This window comes from Sturnira hondurensis, unplaced genomic scaffold (genome assembly GCF_014824575.4).
Source record: "Sturnira hondurensis isolate 20B ecotype Veracruz unplaced genomic scaffold, ASM1482457v3 Scaffold0001120, whole genome shotgun sequence".
NCBI classification, from domain to species: Eukaryota; Metazoa; Chordata; class Mammalia; order Chiroptera; family Phyllostomidae; genus Sturnira; species Sturnira hondurensis.
This window is the reverse complement of record NW_028073751.1, coordinates 978,439-996,816: the sequence shown is the minus strand read 5'-3', so window position 1 is coordinate 996,816 and position 18,378 is coordinate 978,439. Positions and strand designations below refer to the sequence as shown.

Here is an 18,378-nt window from a genome sequence, read left to right as displayed (position 1 = left end):
TGGATTATTATACAGGATTTTCACCAACCACTTTGAAATTGAGACAACTGAACTGCTTAAATAAAAGTGGGGGCTGAAAAACCCTCTTCTGTATTTAAAAAATTATTATTACTCATTGTTACAGAAGACTGAAAAAAAGCAAAATTTAGATTAAATACAGGGTGAGGCAAAAGTAGGTTTGTAACAGGGTGGAGTCAGGAGGGGGTCCCCCCAAAAAAGGATTTGGAATAGGATCCAGAGCTCAGGGTGTCCAGGAAATATTAAGATGAATGGTCATTTAACGTATGTAGAAACTTTAACTGGTTTCATAGATATGTTAAATAGTTGAGGCCATGCTTTGATCCAGGGAGAAGGGAGTGGCTTCTAACCAGGATGTAACTGGGGGCTGGTGCCCTGAGTTACAGCACCTGCGTGAGAGCTTGAAGTTGATTGTCTGCACACCATGGGGCTGCACCTGCCCAGACTCGCGATGGCAGCCCAGTAAACTTGTAATAATACGGGAGTCCTGGCAGGTGTAACCTATTGTGGGAGGAGTCAGAAATGGGGCTGCAAAGGAGGACTGGCACGGGGATTTAAACCCAGACACGGCAGCCATTGGAGAGAGAGCCATGTGGATTTAGCAGAGTAAAGACCCTCTCCTGCCCAGGTGAAAGGGAGAGCCATGTGGTTTTGGCAGAGTTAAGACCCCCTCTCACCCAGGTGAAAGAGTACCACTTGGCTTTGCCAGAATGGGGACCCCTGCAGCCAGGAGAAGAAGAAAGCCACATGGTTTTGGTCAGAGTGCGGACCCCTGCAGCTCTGGGAGAAGAGGCCCACACGGCTTTGGGTGCTCCCTTTGGCTACGTGGCCTGGGAAGCAGGAGAGACTTTGCCTGGAAGAAGGGTGAAAGAACTCTTTGCCAGTAAGTCATGAGAAGGTGCCACATGACTTTGGATTAATTGGGGATCCTTCCTGGACGTCAACACAGCTGACGATACCAGCGGCCTGAAACACAGACGTGTGCTTCTTTTCCTGAGATAACGGTACCCTGAATTAGGGTAGGGGGAGAAGGAAGCGCTGTGGGCATCTGTGGTTATCCTAAAGGACATTGATATTTTTATGGGAACGTTGGGTCACTGCTTTAAGTCTGTATAGCTTTAAATAAACCTTTCCTTTCCTTTTCACAAATCTCTGGCATTGAGAGATGTCTTTCCAATTGGCGGCGGACAGACGAGCCCAGTAGGTATTAGTCTACCGTCTTTGAGGGGGCCCCTGTTTTCTGTAGTAGTTTTTGGCATTCCTCGGTGGACCAAATATTGCCCCCACCTTGGACCTCTGTTCAGTAACAGGTTTACAGTATGGAAGATAATATAATTAATAAATAATAATACAAAAATAATGTTTTTCTTGTTCTCACAACTGTAGACCTACTTTTGCCCCATGCTGTATAAGGAATATTTCCTTATAGTGAGACTGAAGTCTTTGAGAAACAAAGTTGTGGAATATCAAGTGTGGTTGAAGATATATACTTTTTAAATTTATCTTTACAAGGGAAGGGAAGGAGAGAGGGAGAAAAATATCAATGTGTGGTTGCCTCTCGTGTGTCCCCTGCTGGGAACTGGTCTGCAACCCAGGCATGTGCCCTGACTGGGACACCAGCCACAGCTGGTTGAAGCTATTTTTGGCATCACCTATTGGATAGGTTAGCAACATTTAGAAATATTTCCTAACCCATGGGTTCAATGACAGAGCCCAAAATTTTAGAATTAAGCCGTACAAATCAATTTTGTTTCCCCATTCCATACACCAACCGAGGCCACAGGTTTGGTGGATACTAAGAGAGCATCTTAGTCATATGTGATGTTGGTGAAGATTTTGAGAAGCAGCTGAAGTTGATGTAGCTGCCTCTGAACCCAGATTCTCCCATAGTACCTAGCNCTATTGGATAGGTTAGCAACATTTAGAAATATTTCCTAACCCATGGGTTCAATGACAGAGCCCAAAATTTTAGAATTAAGCCATACAAATCAATTTTGTTTCCCCATTCCATACACCAACCGAGGCCACAGGTTTGGTGGATACTAAGAGAGCATCTTAGTTATATGTGATGTTGGTGAAGATTTTGAGAAGCAGCTGAAGTTGATGTAGCTGCCTCTGAACCCAGATTCTCCCATAGTACCTAGCTGAGTCACCTTAAGTTTCTCTCTGAGTTTTTGATTCCTTTTTTATAAGGTGAATATTGCTGTCTCTCTGGCAGGATTACTTTGAATGTTAATGATAGCACATAGTTGATATTCAATAAGTGATAGTCATTATTCTTGATTTTTTTAGAATTTTCCTTAGTACAAGTATATAATCCAGGTTAAGCAGAGTTAATTGTTTTCTATTCCTGCATTCCTTCCCAAAGAAAGTCTAGAATGAGTATGAGAAATTGGGAAATGGTGAAATCAGAGTCATTATTTTAATTTTTTCGAAACAACACAGGTTAAGGGCAGATCTTGTTTCATCTACACCCAACCCACTTTCTACCGTCCCCATTCTGCACTGATTTACTGTGCAGTAAATCTCAGGCACAACACATGAACATATTTGTATTGTCCATTTACAATATATCTTGCAAGTGTGGCTAATCTCTAGTAGTAGTTATATTTCCAAAGAAACATTGACAAAGAGTACAACTACATTGACAAAATAGTCTTAGAAAATATTTCAGAATGTCAAATTAAACAAACCAGAAGAACATGGTTAAGGTATTTGTAATTCTCAAACATGTTTATTATTAAATTATGAATGTAACAACTGGTGAGAATGCTATTAAATGACACATTTTATAGTTCCTTCTTATTCAGATTTACCACTAAGATTATTTTTTAATTTATCTTGTGTTCACTTAAAAGAAAAATTTCTACAAAAATATACCAATTAAGCATTTCTAATTCTAAAAGATGATGCTAAACAGGGAAATTTCACCAGTGAAAACCCTCTCCCATCCCATCTCCTTCTTCCTCTCCCATCGTATTGTTTGGCAGCATTTGCCCTCATTATATTTACTTATTTACCTTTAATCCTCACCTGAGGATATGCCTTTACTGATTTTTAGAGAGAGAGGGAGAGATGGAGGAGGGGGAAGAGAGAGAGAAAGGAAAACATCAATGTGAGAGAGAAACATTGATCATTTGCCTCCCGTATGGGACCTAATTGGGGACCCAACCTGCAACCTAGGTATGTGGCCTGACCAGGGGTTGAATTCACAATCTCTTCATGTATGAGATGACACTCCAACCAACTGAGTCACCTGGCCAGGGTCTCATTGTATTTCTCACCCGAATTTGTTCAGAACTCTCTTTCTACTTGATATGCAAAGGCTTGTGGTGAATTGTCAATTATTACAATTTTTGAAATACCTCTCCCAAGGATATAGAAGTCCTTTATAGTTTCCTTGTACACAAACACAATGTTCATGGAAAAGTTGGTGCTCTGTTCTCTGTGCTAGCCCTTTTCTTTGCTCTTTCTGAGTTGGTTCAGTGATGAGAGTTTTGCTTCCCAGCACTCCACTCTTTCAGGGGTTGTGGCTCTTCCAAGGAAGAGCCTGTACTTGGCTGGACCCCAGAGTGCAAACTGCCCTACCTCACTGCAACCTGAGGGTCCAACCCCCCAACTTTGCTGCTGTGAGCCCCTAGCTGTGTGGAGGAAGACAGTGGTCAGTACTGTCTAGTGTTCTTAAGTGCAAGAAGGCTGTGATGTAACTCTGGCAGTAAGCTCAGTTGGTTAGAGCATCCTTCTCATACACCAAAGTTCCGGGTTCCATCCCCAGTCAGGGCACATATGAGAGTCCTCCAACGGAAGATGGTGGCCTAGGTAAACACAACCCACTTCTTTGCACAAGCACATCTAAATTAAAACTAAACTGTAGAACAGTCATCACTCAGAGCTGGTAGAAATCAAGCTGAATGGAGCTCTTGTAACCACAAAATTAAAGAAGAAACCACTTCCATCCAGACTGGTAGGAGGAGCACAGACGTGGAAAAGGCTGGTCCCACACCCACATGTGGTGGATAAAAAGCAGGAGGGATATCTCAGGAGTGAGGGATCCCAGCCCCACACCAGGCCCCTAGTTCAGGGTTTCAGTTCCAGGAAGGTAAGTCCCCATGGTTTCTGGCTGTAAAAACCAGTGGAGATTGAGTCGGTGGAAGAAACTGCTGGATTTCCAGGTAGTTCCTTTTAAATGGTCCTCACATGGACTCATTCCCACTGAGTTCCAGCACTGGGGCAGCAGCTGGAAAGGCACCAGTGGCACCTGGGGAAGAACTGAAGTGTCTGGCAACAGGGAGAGAGCTAGGGGATAGCTTTCTCCAAGACAGAACTGCTGGCAGAGGCCATTGCTCCTCTTCTGATCCCTCCCCAAATAGAGCCATAGAGCTTGTCAGGCACCATAACTGAGACTCTGTCAATCTGGCTCACACTGTTTGCCCTGCCCTGGTGATTCCCTGAGACTCTGACCGAACCAAGTTAAGGGCCCACCCAAGTGGTTAACAGTGGCTTTTCCATACTAATAACTTGTATTGGCACATGCTTCTCATCTTCCTAAATCCTCTCAAACAAGCAGCAACTGATCTCAGCAAGCCACCATACCTTGCTAAGTGTCCCCAGGCCCAGCACTAGTAGCAGCTGGCCTTGGCTCACCGCCTGGCCTCACTAGGGTACCCCTAAGCCCAGCACAAGAAGCAGCCAGCTGCAGATTGCTTTGTAGCTTGTGCCAAGTGGCCCCAGACAGAACACAACTGGCCACCAGAACCCTGCTGAAGCAAGCCCTGCTCTGTGTAATGGGCCCCTGCTCAGCTGATCCTCCATGGAGGGCAGAAGTTGGTGGTCAGTGGTCACAGCTGGTGTTTGTAGCTGATTGGTCTGGGTAAATCCCTCCCATTGACCCGCCAACAGCAATCAAGGCTCAACAACAAGAGGAGGTTGTATTCAGTCCACATGGAGGGTGCATCTTGAGTTCCTGCTTGGATGATAGGGAAGGCTGTGCCACTGGACCCTATAGGACACCTACTATGTAAGGCCATGCTAGCAAGATAGGGAGTCACAGTAGATCTACCTAATACATAGGAACAAACACAGAGAGACTGCCAAAATGAGGAGACAAAGGAGCATGGTCAAAATGAAAACAGAACAAAATTCCAGAAAAGGAACTAAACAAAATGTAGATAAGCAATCTTTCAGATGTGGAGTTCAAAACACTGATTATAAGGATGCTCAGGGAGCTTAGTGAAGATATGAACAACATAGAAAATATACAGCCAGAAATGAAGGATACACTAATTGAAATAATGAAAAATTTGTAGGGAATCAACAGTAGAGTGGATGAAGCTAAAAATCAAATCAATGATTTAGAACATAAGGAACTAAAAAGCAACCAACCAGAACAACAAGAAAAAAGAATACAAAAAAACAGGATAGTATAAGGAACCTCTGGGACAACTTCAAGCTTACCAACATTCACATCATAGGGGTACCAGAAGGAGAACAGAGAGAGCAAGGAATTGGAAATTTATTTGAAAAAATAATGAAAGAAAACCTCTCTAATTTAATGAAAGAACTAGACATATGGGTCCAGGAAGCAGAGTCCCAAACAAGGTGGACACGAAGAGGCCCACACCAAGACACATCATAATTAATTGCCAAAGGTTAAAGATAAAGAGGGAGTCTTAAAAGCAGCAAGAGAAAAGCAGGTAACCCTGGCTGGGGTGTCTCAGGGGATTGAGTGCTGGCCTTTGAATCAAAGGGTCACCAGTTGGGTTCCCAGTCAGGGCGCATGCCCTGGGTTGGGCCAGGTCCCCAGTGGGGGGGGGTATGAGAGACAACCACACATTGATGTTTCTCTCTCTTTCTCCCTCCTTTCTCTTCCCTTTAAAAATAAATACATAAACTCTTTTTTTTTTAAAAAGAAAAGAAAAGCAGGTAGTCAACTACAAAGAAGTTTCCATAAGTCTATGAGCTGATTTCTCAAAAGAAACATTGCAGGTTAGAAGGAATTGGCAAAAGATATTAAAAGTGATGAAAAGCAAAGATCTACAACCAAGATTACTCTGTTCAGCCAAGCCATCACTTAGAATCAAAAGACAAATAAAGGGCTTCATAGATAAGAAAAAGCTAAGGAGTTCATAACCACCATGCCATTATTATATGAAAAGTTAGAGACTCATTTAAGAAAAAGAAGATAAAAATATGAATGATAAAATTTCATTAAAGACATATCTATTTACAATTGAAGCTAAAAAACAAAATACGCAAACAAGCAGAATAGAAACAGAATCATAGATACAGAGAACAGTTTGATGGCAGCAGATGGTAGGGGGGTATTGAGGGAATAGATGAAAAGGTGAAGGGATTAAGAAGCACAAATTGATAGTTACAGAACAGTCACGGAGATGTGAAGTACTGTATAGGAAATGGAGAAGCCAAAGAACTTGTATACGTGACCCATGGACATGAACGAAGGTGTGTGGATTCCCTGAGGGAGTTGGGGGGTGGTCCTACATAGAGGAGGGAAAAGGGAGAAAATTGAGACAACTGTAATAGCATAATCAATAAAATATAATAAAAAATCCTCCAAAGAATGCATAGATAAGTGGAACAAATTGATGTTTCTCTTCCTCTCTCTCTTTCTCAAATCAATAAATAAAAATTAAAAATAAAGAAGGCTGTGACAAACATCACAGAGAAAATATTTGAGTTAGATAAGCTTCATTCCAGCATGGGCTGTGTATTTCTATTGCTATGACTCTATTAAAGGTACTTTAAACAGTCAAAACAAGGTGCTATATTGGTAAGTTTGTGGAAATTTGACTAGAGACTCACAGGAACTTGCACCTGTATTTCTCATTAAGATCAATGTTTATGGCAACTTTATAGAACATAACTATACAAAAATGGGCATCAGCTCTCTCTCTCTACCTACTTATTTCTGGATCCCCATTGCCATTTCAGACTGCTTCTTTTCCAACTTTGTGGCATTTCCATCCAATTGGGTGTATTTCTCTAAACTTTTTACTTTGCTGTCATTTTTGGATCCAGTTCATTATCTTCTCTCAACATCTAATGTTCAACTAAGATTAACATAGTTTACTTCATCAGTCATTAGTGCTTTTTGCTTCTTATTTAAGAAATTCTTTCCTATCCTGAGGTCCTTATAAAAATATTTTTAAAATTTTTAAATTACAGTTGATGTTCAATATCATATTAGTTTCAGATATGCCACATAGTGATTAGACATTTATGTAACTTTAGTGATCACCCTGATTTGTCTAGTACCCATCTAAGACCATGCACATTTATTGCAATACTTTTGACTATCTTCCCTATGCTGTGTTTTATATCCCCACGACTATTTTGTGACTACCAATTTGTCCACATATGAATGAAGTCATATAGTGTTTGTCTTTCTCTAACTTATTTCACTTAGCATAATACCTTCTAGGTCCACCCATACTGTTGCGAAGGGTAAAATTTCATTCTTTTTTAATGGCGAAGTAGTAGTTCATTGTATATATGTACCACAGCTTTTTTACCCTCTCATCTGTTGTTGATGGGCACTTGGGTTGCTTCCATATCTTGGCTATTGCAAATAACGCTGCAATGAACACAGGGGTGCATATATTCTTTCAAGTTAGGGTGTTAGGTTTCTGCAGATATATACTCAGAAGTGGAATCACTGGATCATAAGGCAGTTCTAATTTTAACCTTTTGAGGAATCTCCATACTATATTCCATAGTGACTGCACCAATCTGCGTTCCTAACAACAGTGATGAGGGTTCCTTTTTCTCTGCATCCTTGCCAACACTTGTTTGTTGACTTGTTGATGGCAGCCATTCTGTCATCAGGTATGAGGTGATATGTCATTGTGGTTTTAATTTGCATTTCTCCGATGCTGAGTATTTTTCGTGTTTATTGGTCTTCTCTATGTCCTCTTTGAAGAAGTGTTTATTCAGGTCCTCTGCCTATTTCTATTTGGATTCTTTTTTTTTTTTTTTTGGTGTTGAGTTGTATGAGTTCTTTGTAAATTTTGATATCAAACCCTTACCAGGTAAATATAGGTAAAAGATAAAAGATAAAAGATAGGTAAAAGATAGGTAAATATCTTTTTCCATTCAGTAGCTTGACTTTTCATTTGTTGATGGTTTCCTTTGCTGTACAACAACTTTTTAGTTTGATATAGTCCCACTTATATTTTTCTTTCCCTTGCCTCACAAGATATATCAGAAAAAATTTTGCTAAGAGCAGTGTCAGAGATTTTACTCCCTATATTCTAGGAGTTTGATGGTTTTGAGTCTTGTATTTAAGTGTTTAATTCATTTTGAGTCTATTCTTATATATGATGTAAGAAGGTGGTCTAGTTTCATTTTTTTTGCATGTGTCTGTCCAATTTTCTCAACATAGACTGTCTTTACTCTATTGTATGTTCTTGCTGCCCTTGTCATATATTACATGACTATATAGGTGTGGGTTTATTTTCTGGGCTCTCTATTCTGTTCCATTATCTGTGTGTCTGTTTTTTATGCCATTGCCATACTGTTTTGATTACTACGGCCTTGTAGCATAGTTTGATATTAGGTAGCCTGAAACCTCCAACTTTGCTCTTCTTAAGATTGCTGTGGCTATTAGAGGTCTTGTATAGTTTCACATAAATTTTTGGATTACTTGTTCTAGTTCTGTGAAAAACTGGCATTTTGATAGGAATTGCATCAAATTTATGGATTGCTTTTGGAGTATGGACATTTTGGTGATGTTAATTCTTCCTATCATTGAGCATGGCATATGCTTCTACTTATTTGTATCTTCTTCAAATTTTCTGAGCACAGATCTTTAAAAATCCTTGGTTAAATTTATTGCTTGCTATTTTATTTTAGAGGCAATTGTAAATGAGATTGTTTTCTTAGTTTCCCTTTCTCTTAGTTCATTTTGGTGTATAAAAATGCAACCAATTTATGACTTTACTGAATGCATTTATCAGTTCTAATAGTTTTCATGGAATTTTTAGAGTTCTCTTTGTAGAGTATCATGTCATCTGCAAATCATGACAGTTTTACTTCTTCCTTTCCAATTCAGGTGCCTTTAATTGCTTCTCATTTGTCTGATTGCTGTGGCTAGGACTTCCAGTGGTAAAAGTGGACATCCCTGTCTGTTCCTGATCTTAAGGGAAATGCTTCCAGTTTTTCCCCTTTAAGTATGGGTTCATTTTATATGACCATTATTGCATCTAGATATGTCCCTATTTTCCTACATTGCTGATAGTTTTGATCATAAATGGGTACTGGATTTTGTCGAATGCTTTTTCTGCATCTACTGATGTGATCATATGATTTTTATCCTTCATTTTTTTCCTGCAGTATGTTAATTGATTTGTGGATATTGTACTAACCTTGCATCCCAGGCATAAATCCCACTTGTTCATGGTGTATAATCTTTTTGATGCATTGCTGAATTTGGTTTGCTTATATTTTGTTGAGGATTTTGGCATCCATGTTCATCAGGGTATCAGCCTACAATTATCTTTCTTTGTAATGTCTTTATCTGGTTTCAGAATTAGGATAATGCTGGCCTTGTAAAATGAGCTTGGGAGTCTTTCCTTCTCTTGAAATTTTTGTAATATTTTGAGGATAGATGTTATTTCTTCCTTAAATGTTTGGTAAAATCACTTGTGAAGCTGTCTGGTCCAGGACTTTTGTTTGTTGGGAGTTTTTCATTAGTGCTTTGATTTCATTGGTTGTAACTGGTCTATTCAGATTTCTTTCTTCTTGTTTCAGTCTTGGAAGATTGTATATATCTAGGAAATTACACATTTCCTTATTGTTCAATTTTTTGGCATATAATTGTTCATAATATTTTCTTATAAATCTTTGTATTTATGTTGTGTCAGTTTTACTTCTATTTCATTTTTTATTTTATTATTTGGGTCCTCTCTCTTTCTTTTTTTTTTCTTGATGAGCCTGGCTAAAGGTTTATCAGTCTTTTTTACATTAAAAAAAAAAACAAAACAGTTCGCCCTGGCTGGTGTAGCTCAGTGGATTGAGTGCAGGCCTTCGAACTACACAATCTCAGTTTGATTCCCAGTCAGGGCACATGCCTGGGTTGTGGGCCAGTTCCTGGCAGGGAACTAATGAGAGGCAACCATACATTGACATTTCTCTCCTTCCTTTCATCTCTAAAGATAAATAAATAAAATAAAAAAAAAGAAACACAGTTCTCGATTAGGTATGGTTACTTTTTCATTCTGCTTGTAGTTAACTCCTGTTACAATCAGCCACCATCCAAGGAGTTGCAGCAGCCGACATCTATCAGACGCATTCTTCTGAGCTGGTGTTGGGGGTAAAGGCCCCGGAGGAAGGTATTCACAATTGTCCAGCATTTGACATACTGTCGGAGGCTGTCCTACAATACAGCCTCCAATAAAGCGAGGCTGTCCTGAACCCCTGGCAATAGAATTGTTTACCTTTATACCGAAAAGGTTGGGAAAGCACCAAAATCTGCATGTGGCATGTGCCCAGGCCGACTTCGTGGAGTTCGTGCTGTGATACCTAAAGTTCTAATGAGGTTGTCTAAAATGAAAAAAACATGTCAGCAGAGCCTATGGTGGATCCATGTGTGCTATATGTGTCCGTGACAGGATCAAGCGTGCTTTCCTTATCGAGGAGCAGAAAATTGTTGTGAAAGTATTGAAGGCACAAGCAGAGTCAGAAAGCTAAATTAAAAAATGAAGCTTTTTTGAGTAATAAAAATAATTTAAAGGCTAAAAAAAACCAGTTCTCGGTTTCAAACATCTTTTGCATTGTTTTTTAGATTCTATTTCATTTATTTCTGCTCTGATCCTTATTCTTTTCTTCTACTTGCTCTGGACTTTGTTTGTTGTTTTTCTAGTTCCTTTCAGTATAATGTTAGATGGTTAATTTGAGATTTTTCTGTTTCTTGAGGTGTGCCTGTATTGCTATGAAATTCCCTCTTTGGACTGCTTTCACTCTGTTCCGTAGGTTTTGGGTTGTTGTGTTTTCATTTTGTTGTGTTTCAAGAAATCTTTGATTTCTTCCTTGATCTCATTGTTAATCCATTGATTGTTTAGTTAACATGTTATTTAGCCTCTGTGTGTTTGTGTATTTTTCAGTTTTTTTCTTGTAACTGATTTCTAATTTTTATACTACTGTGATCATAGAGGATGCTTGAAATTCTTGCAGTCTTCTTAAATTTATTGAGACTTGTTTTGTGGCCTAACATGTGGTCTATCCTAGAAAATGTACCATGTGCACTTGAAGAGTATGTATATTCTGCTGTTTGAGGTGAAATGCTCTGAAAATAATTAAATTAATCTGATCTAGTATCTCATTTAAGGTCAATGTTTCCTTTTTTATTTTCTGTCTGGAAAACCAATCCATTGATCTCATGGTGTATTAAAGTTCCCTATTATGACTCTATTACTTTCCATTTCTTCTTTTATGTCCATCAAGATTTGCTGTACGTGTTTAGGTGCTTCTGTGTTGGTTACATAAATGTTTACAAGGGTTATATCCTCTTGTTGGATCACTCCTTTTATCATTTTATGTAGTGTCCTTCTTTGTCTCTCATGGGCTTTGTTTTAAAGTCAGATGTAAGTATTGATACCCTGGGTGTTTTTTTTTTCATTTCCGTGTGCCTAATATATCTTTTTCTGTCCCTTTACTTTTTGTTTGTATCTTTTATTTTAACATGGGTCTCTTGTAGACAGTATATACTTATTTTCTTTCTTTTTAAAAAAGATTTTATTTATATTTTAAAGAGGGAGAGAAACATCAGTGTGTGGTTGCCTCTCATGTATCCCCTACTGGGGACCTGGCCTGCAACCCAGGCATGTGCCCTAGACTGGGAATAGAACTGGTGGCCCTTAGATTCACAGGCTGGCACTCTACCACTGAGCCACACCAGCCAGGGCTTATTTTCTTTTTTAAAAAAGATTTTATTTATATATATTTTAGAGAGGTGAAGGGAGGGAGAGAAACATCAATGTGTGGTTGCCTCTCATGCACCCCTCACCAGAGACCTGGCTGGTAACCCAGGCATGCGCCCTGACTGGGTATTGAACTGGTGACCCTTTGGTTTGCAGGCAGGTGCTCAGTCTACTGAGCCACACCAGCTAGGGTTGGGTCTTGTTTTCTTATCAATTCAGCTACACTATATCTTTTGATTGGTGCAGTTAATACATTTACACTTAAAGTGACCCTTGATAGGTATGAATTTATTGCTGTTTCATCTTTATAACTATGTCCCTCAGATTTTTCATTCTTGTTTTTACAGACAATGCTTTAAAGTGTCGTGTATACGGGTTTGGTGGTGATGAACTCTTTTAACTTTTTCTTGTCTGGGAAGCTCTTTATCTGTCTTTTGATTTTTAAATGATAGCCTTGCTAGGGGAAGTAGTCTTGGCTGTAAGGCCTTGCTTTGCATCTCTTTGAATATTTCATGCCAATACCATCTTGGTCTGAAATGTTTCTGTTGAGAAATCAGTTAACAGTCTTATGGAAGCTTCCTTCTATGTAACTTAATATCTTTCTCTTGCTGCTTTTAGGATTCTTTCTTGTCTTTAACCTGTGTCATTTTGATTATGGTATGTTTTGGTGTGGACCTCTTGGGGGTTCATCTATTTTGGGACTCTTGCACTTCCTGGGCTTGTGTGTCTTTTTACTTCACCAGGTTAGGGAAGTTTTCAGTCATGATTTCTTCAAATATGTTCTTAGTCCCTTGCTATTTCTCTTTTCCTTCTGGTACCCCATGATGTGGATGTTATTACACTTGATGTTATTCTCTAAGTCCTTTACATTATCCTCATTTTAAATTTCTAAAAATTTCTTGATGAGAGAGAGAGAACAAGAGAGATAAACACTGATTTTGTTGTTCCACTTATTTATGGATTCATTGGTTGATTCTTGTGTATGCCCTGACTGGGGATCAAACCCACAACTTTGGCATATTGGAACAGTGCTCTGAACAACTGAACTACCTGACCGAGGCCTAGCTTCATTGAAAAAAATGTTTTTTTTTCTGCTGCTCTGATTGTTTTCTGCTATCTTGTCTTCTGCATTGCTGATTTGATCCTCTGCTTCATGTAGTCTGCTTTTGATTACTTCCTGTGCATTCTTCATTTCAGATATTGTATTCTTCATTACTGACCAGTCCTTTTTTATGACTTCATGAGTTTTGAAAAATGCTTGTTATCTCTTTGTTGAAATTCTCACTAAGATCATTATACATCATTATATGCATTATTTTGAACTCTGTGTGTGGTAGATTGCTTGCCTCCATTTCATTTAGATCTTTCTGGGGTGATTTCTTCTTTTCTTTCATTTGGGGTATGTTTGTTTTTCCATATTGGCTGAGGTAGATCTCCTATGTCTCCTAGGGTTTGTATGTTGTACTTTCATAGTAGGTATCCTATGGGGCTAGAGGTGCAGTCTTCCTGATTACCTTAGCTGTATGCTACAGGAATGTCTCTTGAGTGGGTTATGTTAGCCCTTCTATGTAGTTTAGTCTTTTTTAAAAAATCTTTTTGAGAGAGAGAGGGGGAGATAGAGCAGGAGGAAGAAGAAGGAGGAGAAGAAGAAGGGAGAGAGAGAGAGAAACATTGACTTGTTGTTCCACTCATCCATGTACTAATTCATTGGTTGATTCCTGTATGTGCCCTCACTGGAGATTGAACCTGCAACTTTGGTTTATTGGGTCGATGCCCTAACCAACTGAGCTACTTGGCCAGGGCTGTAGTTTGGTCTTGATTGCTATTGTCCTGTTTACCTGTGGGGCAGGCCCTCAGACTTGCTGACTGAAGTTGACCCCAACCACAGTGTATGAGTTGCTATGTGGGAATTGACTCCAGGAAGTAGAATTTATCCCAGTAGGGTCTGGTGCCTCCCAAAACCTTGTGGAGCTAATTGGGTTATGCTCTGATGTGGTCTGAAGCCAGGCACAGTGTGTGTTAGTTTTGGGTTTTCTCGTGTACTGGTGTAGTTCTATGTCAGACACTGCCTCTAACTGTCCATGGGCTACCTGTTATGAGCTATAAAACTATTGGTGGCTGCCTCTGCTGGGACTGGTTATGCATGGGGGAGGTTATGCACACTGTATAGTGGGGCCAGCTTCCACCAGTACTGAGGCTTTGCATAGGAATGGTGGTGCTGACTGGGCACCTGGGGAGAAATGGCCCTTGTCCAAAGCCACACAACTTAGTTTTTCCCTGTCCACTTCTGACATCCCCTGAGTTTGTCTGGACCTCCTTGAGAGCCTTCCAAGAAAAACCCCAATGCAGGCATAGGCTGGTCTAAACCAGCAGACTCCTCTGAAGGGTGTGAGCTTGGTAGGGCAGGGCCACAGTGAGTTCGTAGGATGGAGCTGACGCATCTTCTCAAACTGATGCTATGGGGCTGGTGGTACTGGTGGAGCACATGGGAAAATCGGCCTTTGCCCTAAAGCCACTACACTTAGTCTCTTCCTGTGTGTCTCTGATATCTCCTGATTTTGCCAGAATCTCCTCAAGAGCTTTCTACGAAAGTCTGCAGTGTGGGCCTAGGCTTGCTGCAGCTAGCTGATTTCTTGGCAGGACAGGGCTGTAGGGAGTCAGGAGGGTGGGATTAGAAAATTCCCTTAGGCTGATCGCGGAAAGATGGCATCTGTGGGTGGCATGGGAGAGGGACTCTGCACAGGGACATTGGTGGCCACACAACCCAATCTCTCCCTGTATGACTCCAGTCCACTTTGAGCTGCTGATCCTCTGGGGGGGGGGGGCCCAGGGCGAGTGTGTGCAGATGAGATTTTATGTGCTAGTTCTTTAAGAGGATACCTGGGTTTCTAGCAGACTCTCATCTCTCCCTGGCAGGTAGAATTCCTGCTGATTTTCACAACCAGGAATTATGTGGGCTTCTCTTCCTGGCACTGGTACTCCAAGTTGGGGACCCTTGCATGTAGTTGAGACCTCCGCTCCTCAGGGGGAGTTGCTTTTGTAGCTGAGATAGTCCTCCAGATTCTCAACCACCACATGTGGTGTGGGTCCAGCCCTTTACACATCTCTGCCCTTCCGACCAGTCTTGGTGTGGCTTCTTCTGCATATCCTTAGTTATAAGACTTCTTCTGTTCAGCTAGTCTTCAGTTGGTTATTCAGGTTGGGGTGGGGTGAGATAATTAAAATAAGTAAAAAATCAAGTATTTTTTGAGAAATAAGTATACATGAAAAGTAACACTATCATGGATTAAAAGATTCTGCAACTGTTGGCCCCAATGTTCTATGGGAAGGAACGTGCAGAGAAAGCTACTAAGTCCCCAAAGAGGGCATATTTTCCAATGACCTCTTCACAGTGACCAAGGTTAATTGAAAAGGAACATCCTGCCAGAGGGTAGAACTGAGCACCATGGTGAACAGTGGAATAGGGGACATTCCTGGGAAGTGAAATGAAGACTTATTTAAGAAATATTTTCCCTCCCTAGAGTAGGAACCCCTTGTAACTGTCTAGTCAGTGGGATTTTATAATTGTGATTTCTCTTTTCTGAGTGGGAGTATTATTGCAATTATTATGACTCTTTCACTATTTTATACACACACACACACACACATGATGGGGAAGAACAGATGATGTGTGTTATTAGTTTATAAGGTATCCAGGTTAAAATGAACCTCATGTAGTGATGTAGAGGTGAACACATATCACTCAGAGATGTTGGACTTTGTGCTCAAAGCAATGACTGTATGAGATTTTAGGGTTTTCTCTCTGGAGGAGGGAGATAAGTACACTTGTATATGATGGGGAGACTGAATATTTAATAAGAAGGGTGGGCTCTGATAGACTTTTTATTATTATTCATGAAACATGGCACCCCTTCTTTCAAGAGGATTTTACCTGAAATGTGAGCAGAAGTGACATATATCACCTCTTGACAGAAGACTGAAGAGCCAGCATGTGCTTGGCCACACTCTCTTTCCCTTGTCTCCTGACAAACATAAATATTTCAGATAATGGCTTAACTGTCAGTGTTGGTCCAATAGCAAAGGAGATGTGGGTCAGTACTGCAGCTGACCCACAGTGAACATAGATAACAAAAAACAAATATTCATCATTATAGCCATTGAGGTTTTAGAGTCATTTATTATTGTCATGTAACAGCCTTCCTTGACTACTACAAGTAATACAACAATGTTTAAAGAGGTAAAATACAAGCCTAAAGGTATATGCAGGGAATAGGAAATCATAATGAGGAACAGAAAATATTTGGAAAAGGACCAAATAGAACTTCTAGAAATGATGAATAAATAACTTAATAAAAACTCAGTTGAAGGGTTTGATAGAAGATGGAGCACAGCTAAAGGAATGAGTGAATTAGAGGATAGATCAGAAAATATCACCCAGAATGCTTTGAAGAGAGACAAAAAGAAAATACTACGAACAGAGATTAAGATGTGTGGTGAGTAGAATAAGAGGATTTATCATTCATTTAATTGGGGTTACATAAAGAAAGGAGAGAAAGAGTGAGGCAGAGGCATTATTTGAATGTGTAAGACTAAAATATTTTAGAATGAATTAAAGAAGTTCACCAATCCCAAAGAGAATAAAGGAATCCACCCAAGACACATCATAGACAAATAATAGGCAAAGAAAAAATCTCAGAAGCACTAGAGGAAAAGAGTAGATTCTTTCAGAGGAGAACAATTGGATTAATAGTTGACTTCCTAACAACAACAATGATGGAAAAAAGGGGCTTCTTTTCAAGTTGAGGGTTATTGAAACAAGATAACCTGAGGGTGTCTGGACTTGGCAACCAGGTTGATGATAGTATTCTTAACTGAAATAGGAACACAAGGAAGGGAAAGTGTGGAAGGTGGAGAGTTTCATGTGGGACGAGTTGAATTTGAGGTGCTTTAGGGGTGACCAAGAGGCAGCCATTAAGTTTCCTCAGAGAGGTCAAGGTCAGGGCATTAGGTTTTGGTTTTCTGATTTATTTTTTTTTTGCTTTTGGTAGTTTTCAAAGCTAAAGTTATTCTTAGTTCTCTCTGAACTTGTGAATTTGTCTAACTATTTTGAACTCATCTTGGCTATATTGTCTTGATAGACATTTTTAACAGGTTTCACAAATATCTGAGGAAAATTGTGAAATTGACGTTTCTGGAAGCCTTTAAAAGTGAGGTACTTTTCTACTCTAAGATGTTTGGATTTGCCCTCTATCCCAGAGGGCTGCCCTTGACTTGAAGTATAAAAGGTGTGTGGTGGGTTTTTAAAAAAAATTTTTAAACTTTAGTTGTTCAAGTACAGTTTTCTGTCTTTTACTCCCATCCCAGCTCACCCACCCAGCCCTCCCCCCTCCCTCCCATTTCCACCCACCCTAGTTTTTGTCCATGTGTCTTTTATACTTGTTCCTGTAAACTCTTCCCCTTTTCCACTGAGATTCCCTCCCCTCTCCTCTCTGGACACTGTCAGCCTGTTCTCTGTTTCAGTGTCTTTGGTTATATTTTGCTTGTTTGTTTGTTTTGTAGTTTAGGTTTCTGTTAAAGATGAGATCATATGGTGTTTGTCTTTCATCACCTGGCTTGTTTCGCTTAGCATAATGCTTTCCAGTTCCATTCATGGTGTTGCAAAGGGTAGGAGCTCCTTTCTTTCTGCTGCATAGAATTCCATTGTGTAAATGTACCATAGTTTTTGGATCCATTCATTTACTGATGGGCACCTAGGTTGCTTCCAGCACTTGGCTATTGTAAATTGTGCTGCTATGAACATTGGGGTGCATAGGTTCTTTTGGATTGGTGTTTCAGGGTTCTTAGGGTATAATCCTAGCAGTGGAATTGCTGCATCAAAAGGCAGATCCATTTTTAGTTTTCTGAGAAAATTCCATACTGTTTTCCATAGTGGTTGTACCAGTCTGCAATCCCACCAACAATGCATTAGGGTTCCCTTTTCTCCACAACCTCTCCAACACTTGTTGTTTGTTGCTTTGTTTATGATGGCCATTCTGACAGGTGAAGTGGTATCTCATTGTGATTTTAATTTGCATCTCTCTGATAGCTAGCAATACTGAGCATCTTTTCATGTGTCTCTCGATCCTCTGTATATCCTCCTTGGAGAAGTGTCTGTTCAAGTCCTCTGCTCATTTTTTAATTGGGTTGCTTGTCTTCTTATAGTGGAGTCATGTAAGTTCCTTGTATATTTTGGAGATTAAACCCTTGTCTGAGGTATCATTGGCAATTGTTTTCCCATACAGTTGGTTCTCTTTTTATTTTAATGCTGTTTTCTTTAGCCGTGCAGAAGCTTTTTATTTTGATGAGATCCCATTTGTTTGTTCTTTCCTTTATGTCCCTTGCTCTAGGGAGACATATCAGTAAAAATGTTGCTGTGTGAAATATC

The 18,378-nt window shown here is 39.9% G+C and overlaps 1 pseudogene; it reads left to right on the top strand.

Moving 5' to 3' along the window:
* Window positions 1–469: 469 nt before the first annotated feature.
* LOC118997165 (60S ribosomal protein L34-like) lies at window positions 470–10,727 on the top strand (annotated as a pseudogene).
* Window positions 10,728–18,378: the final 7,651 nt, after the last annotated feature.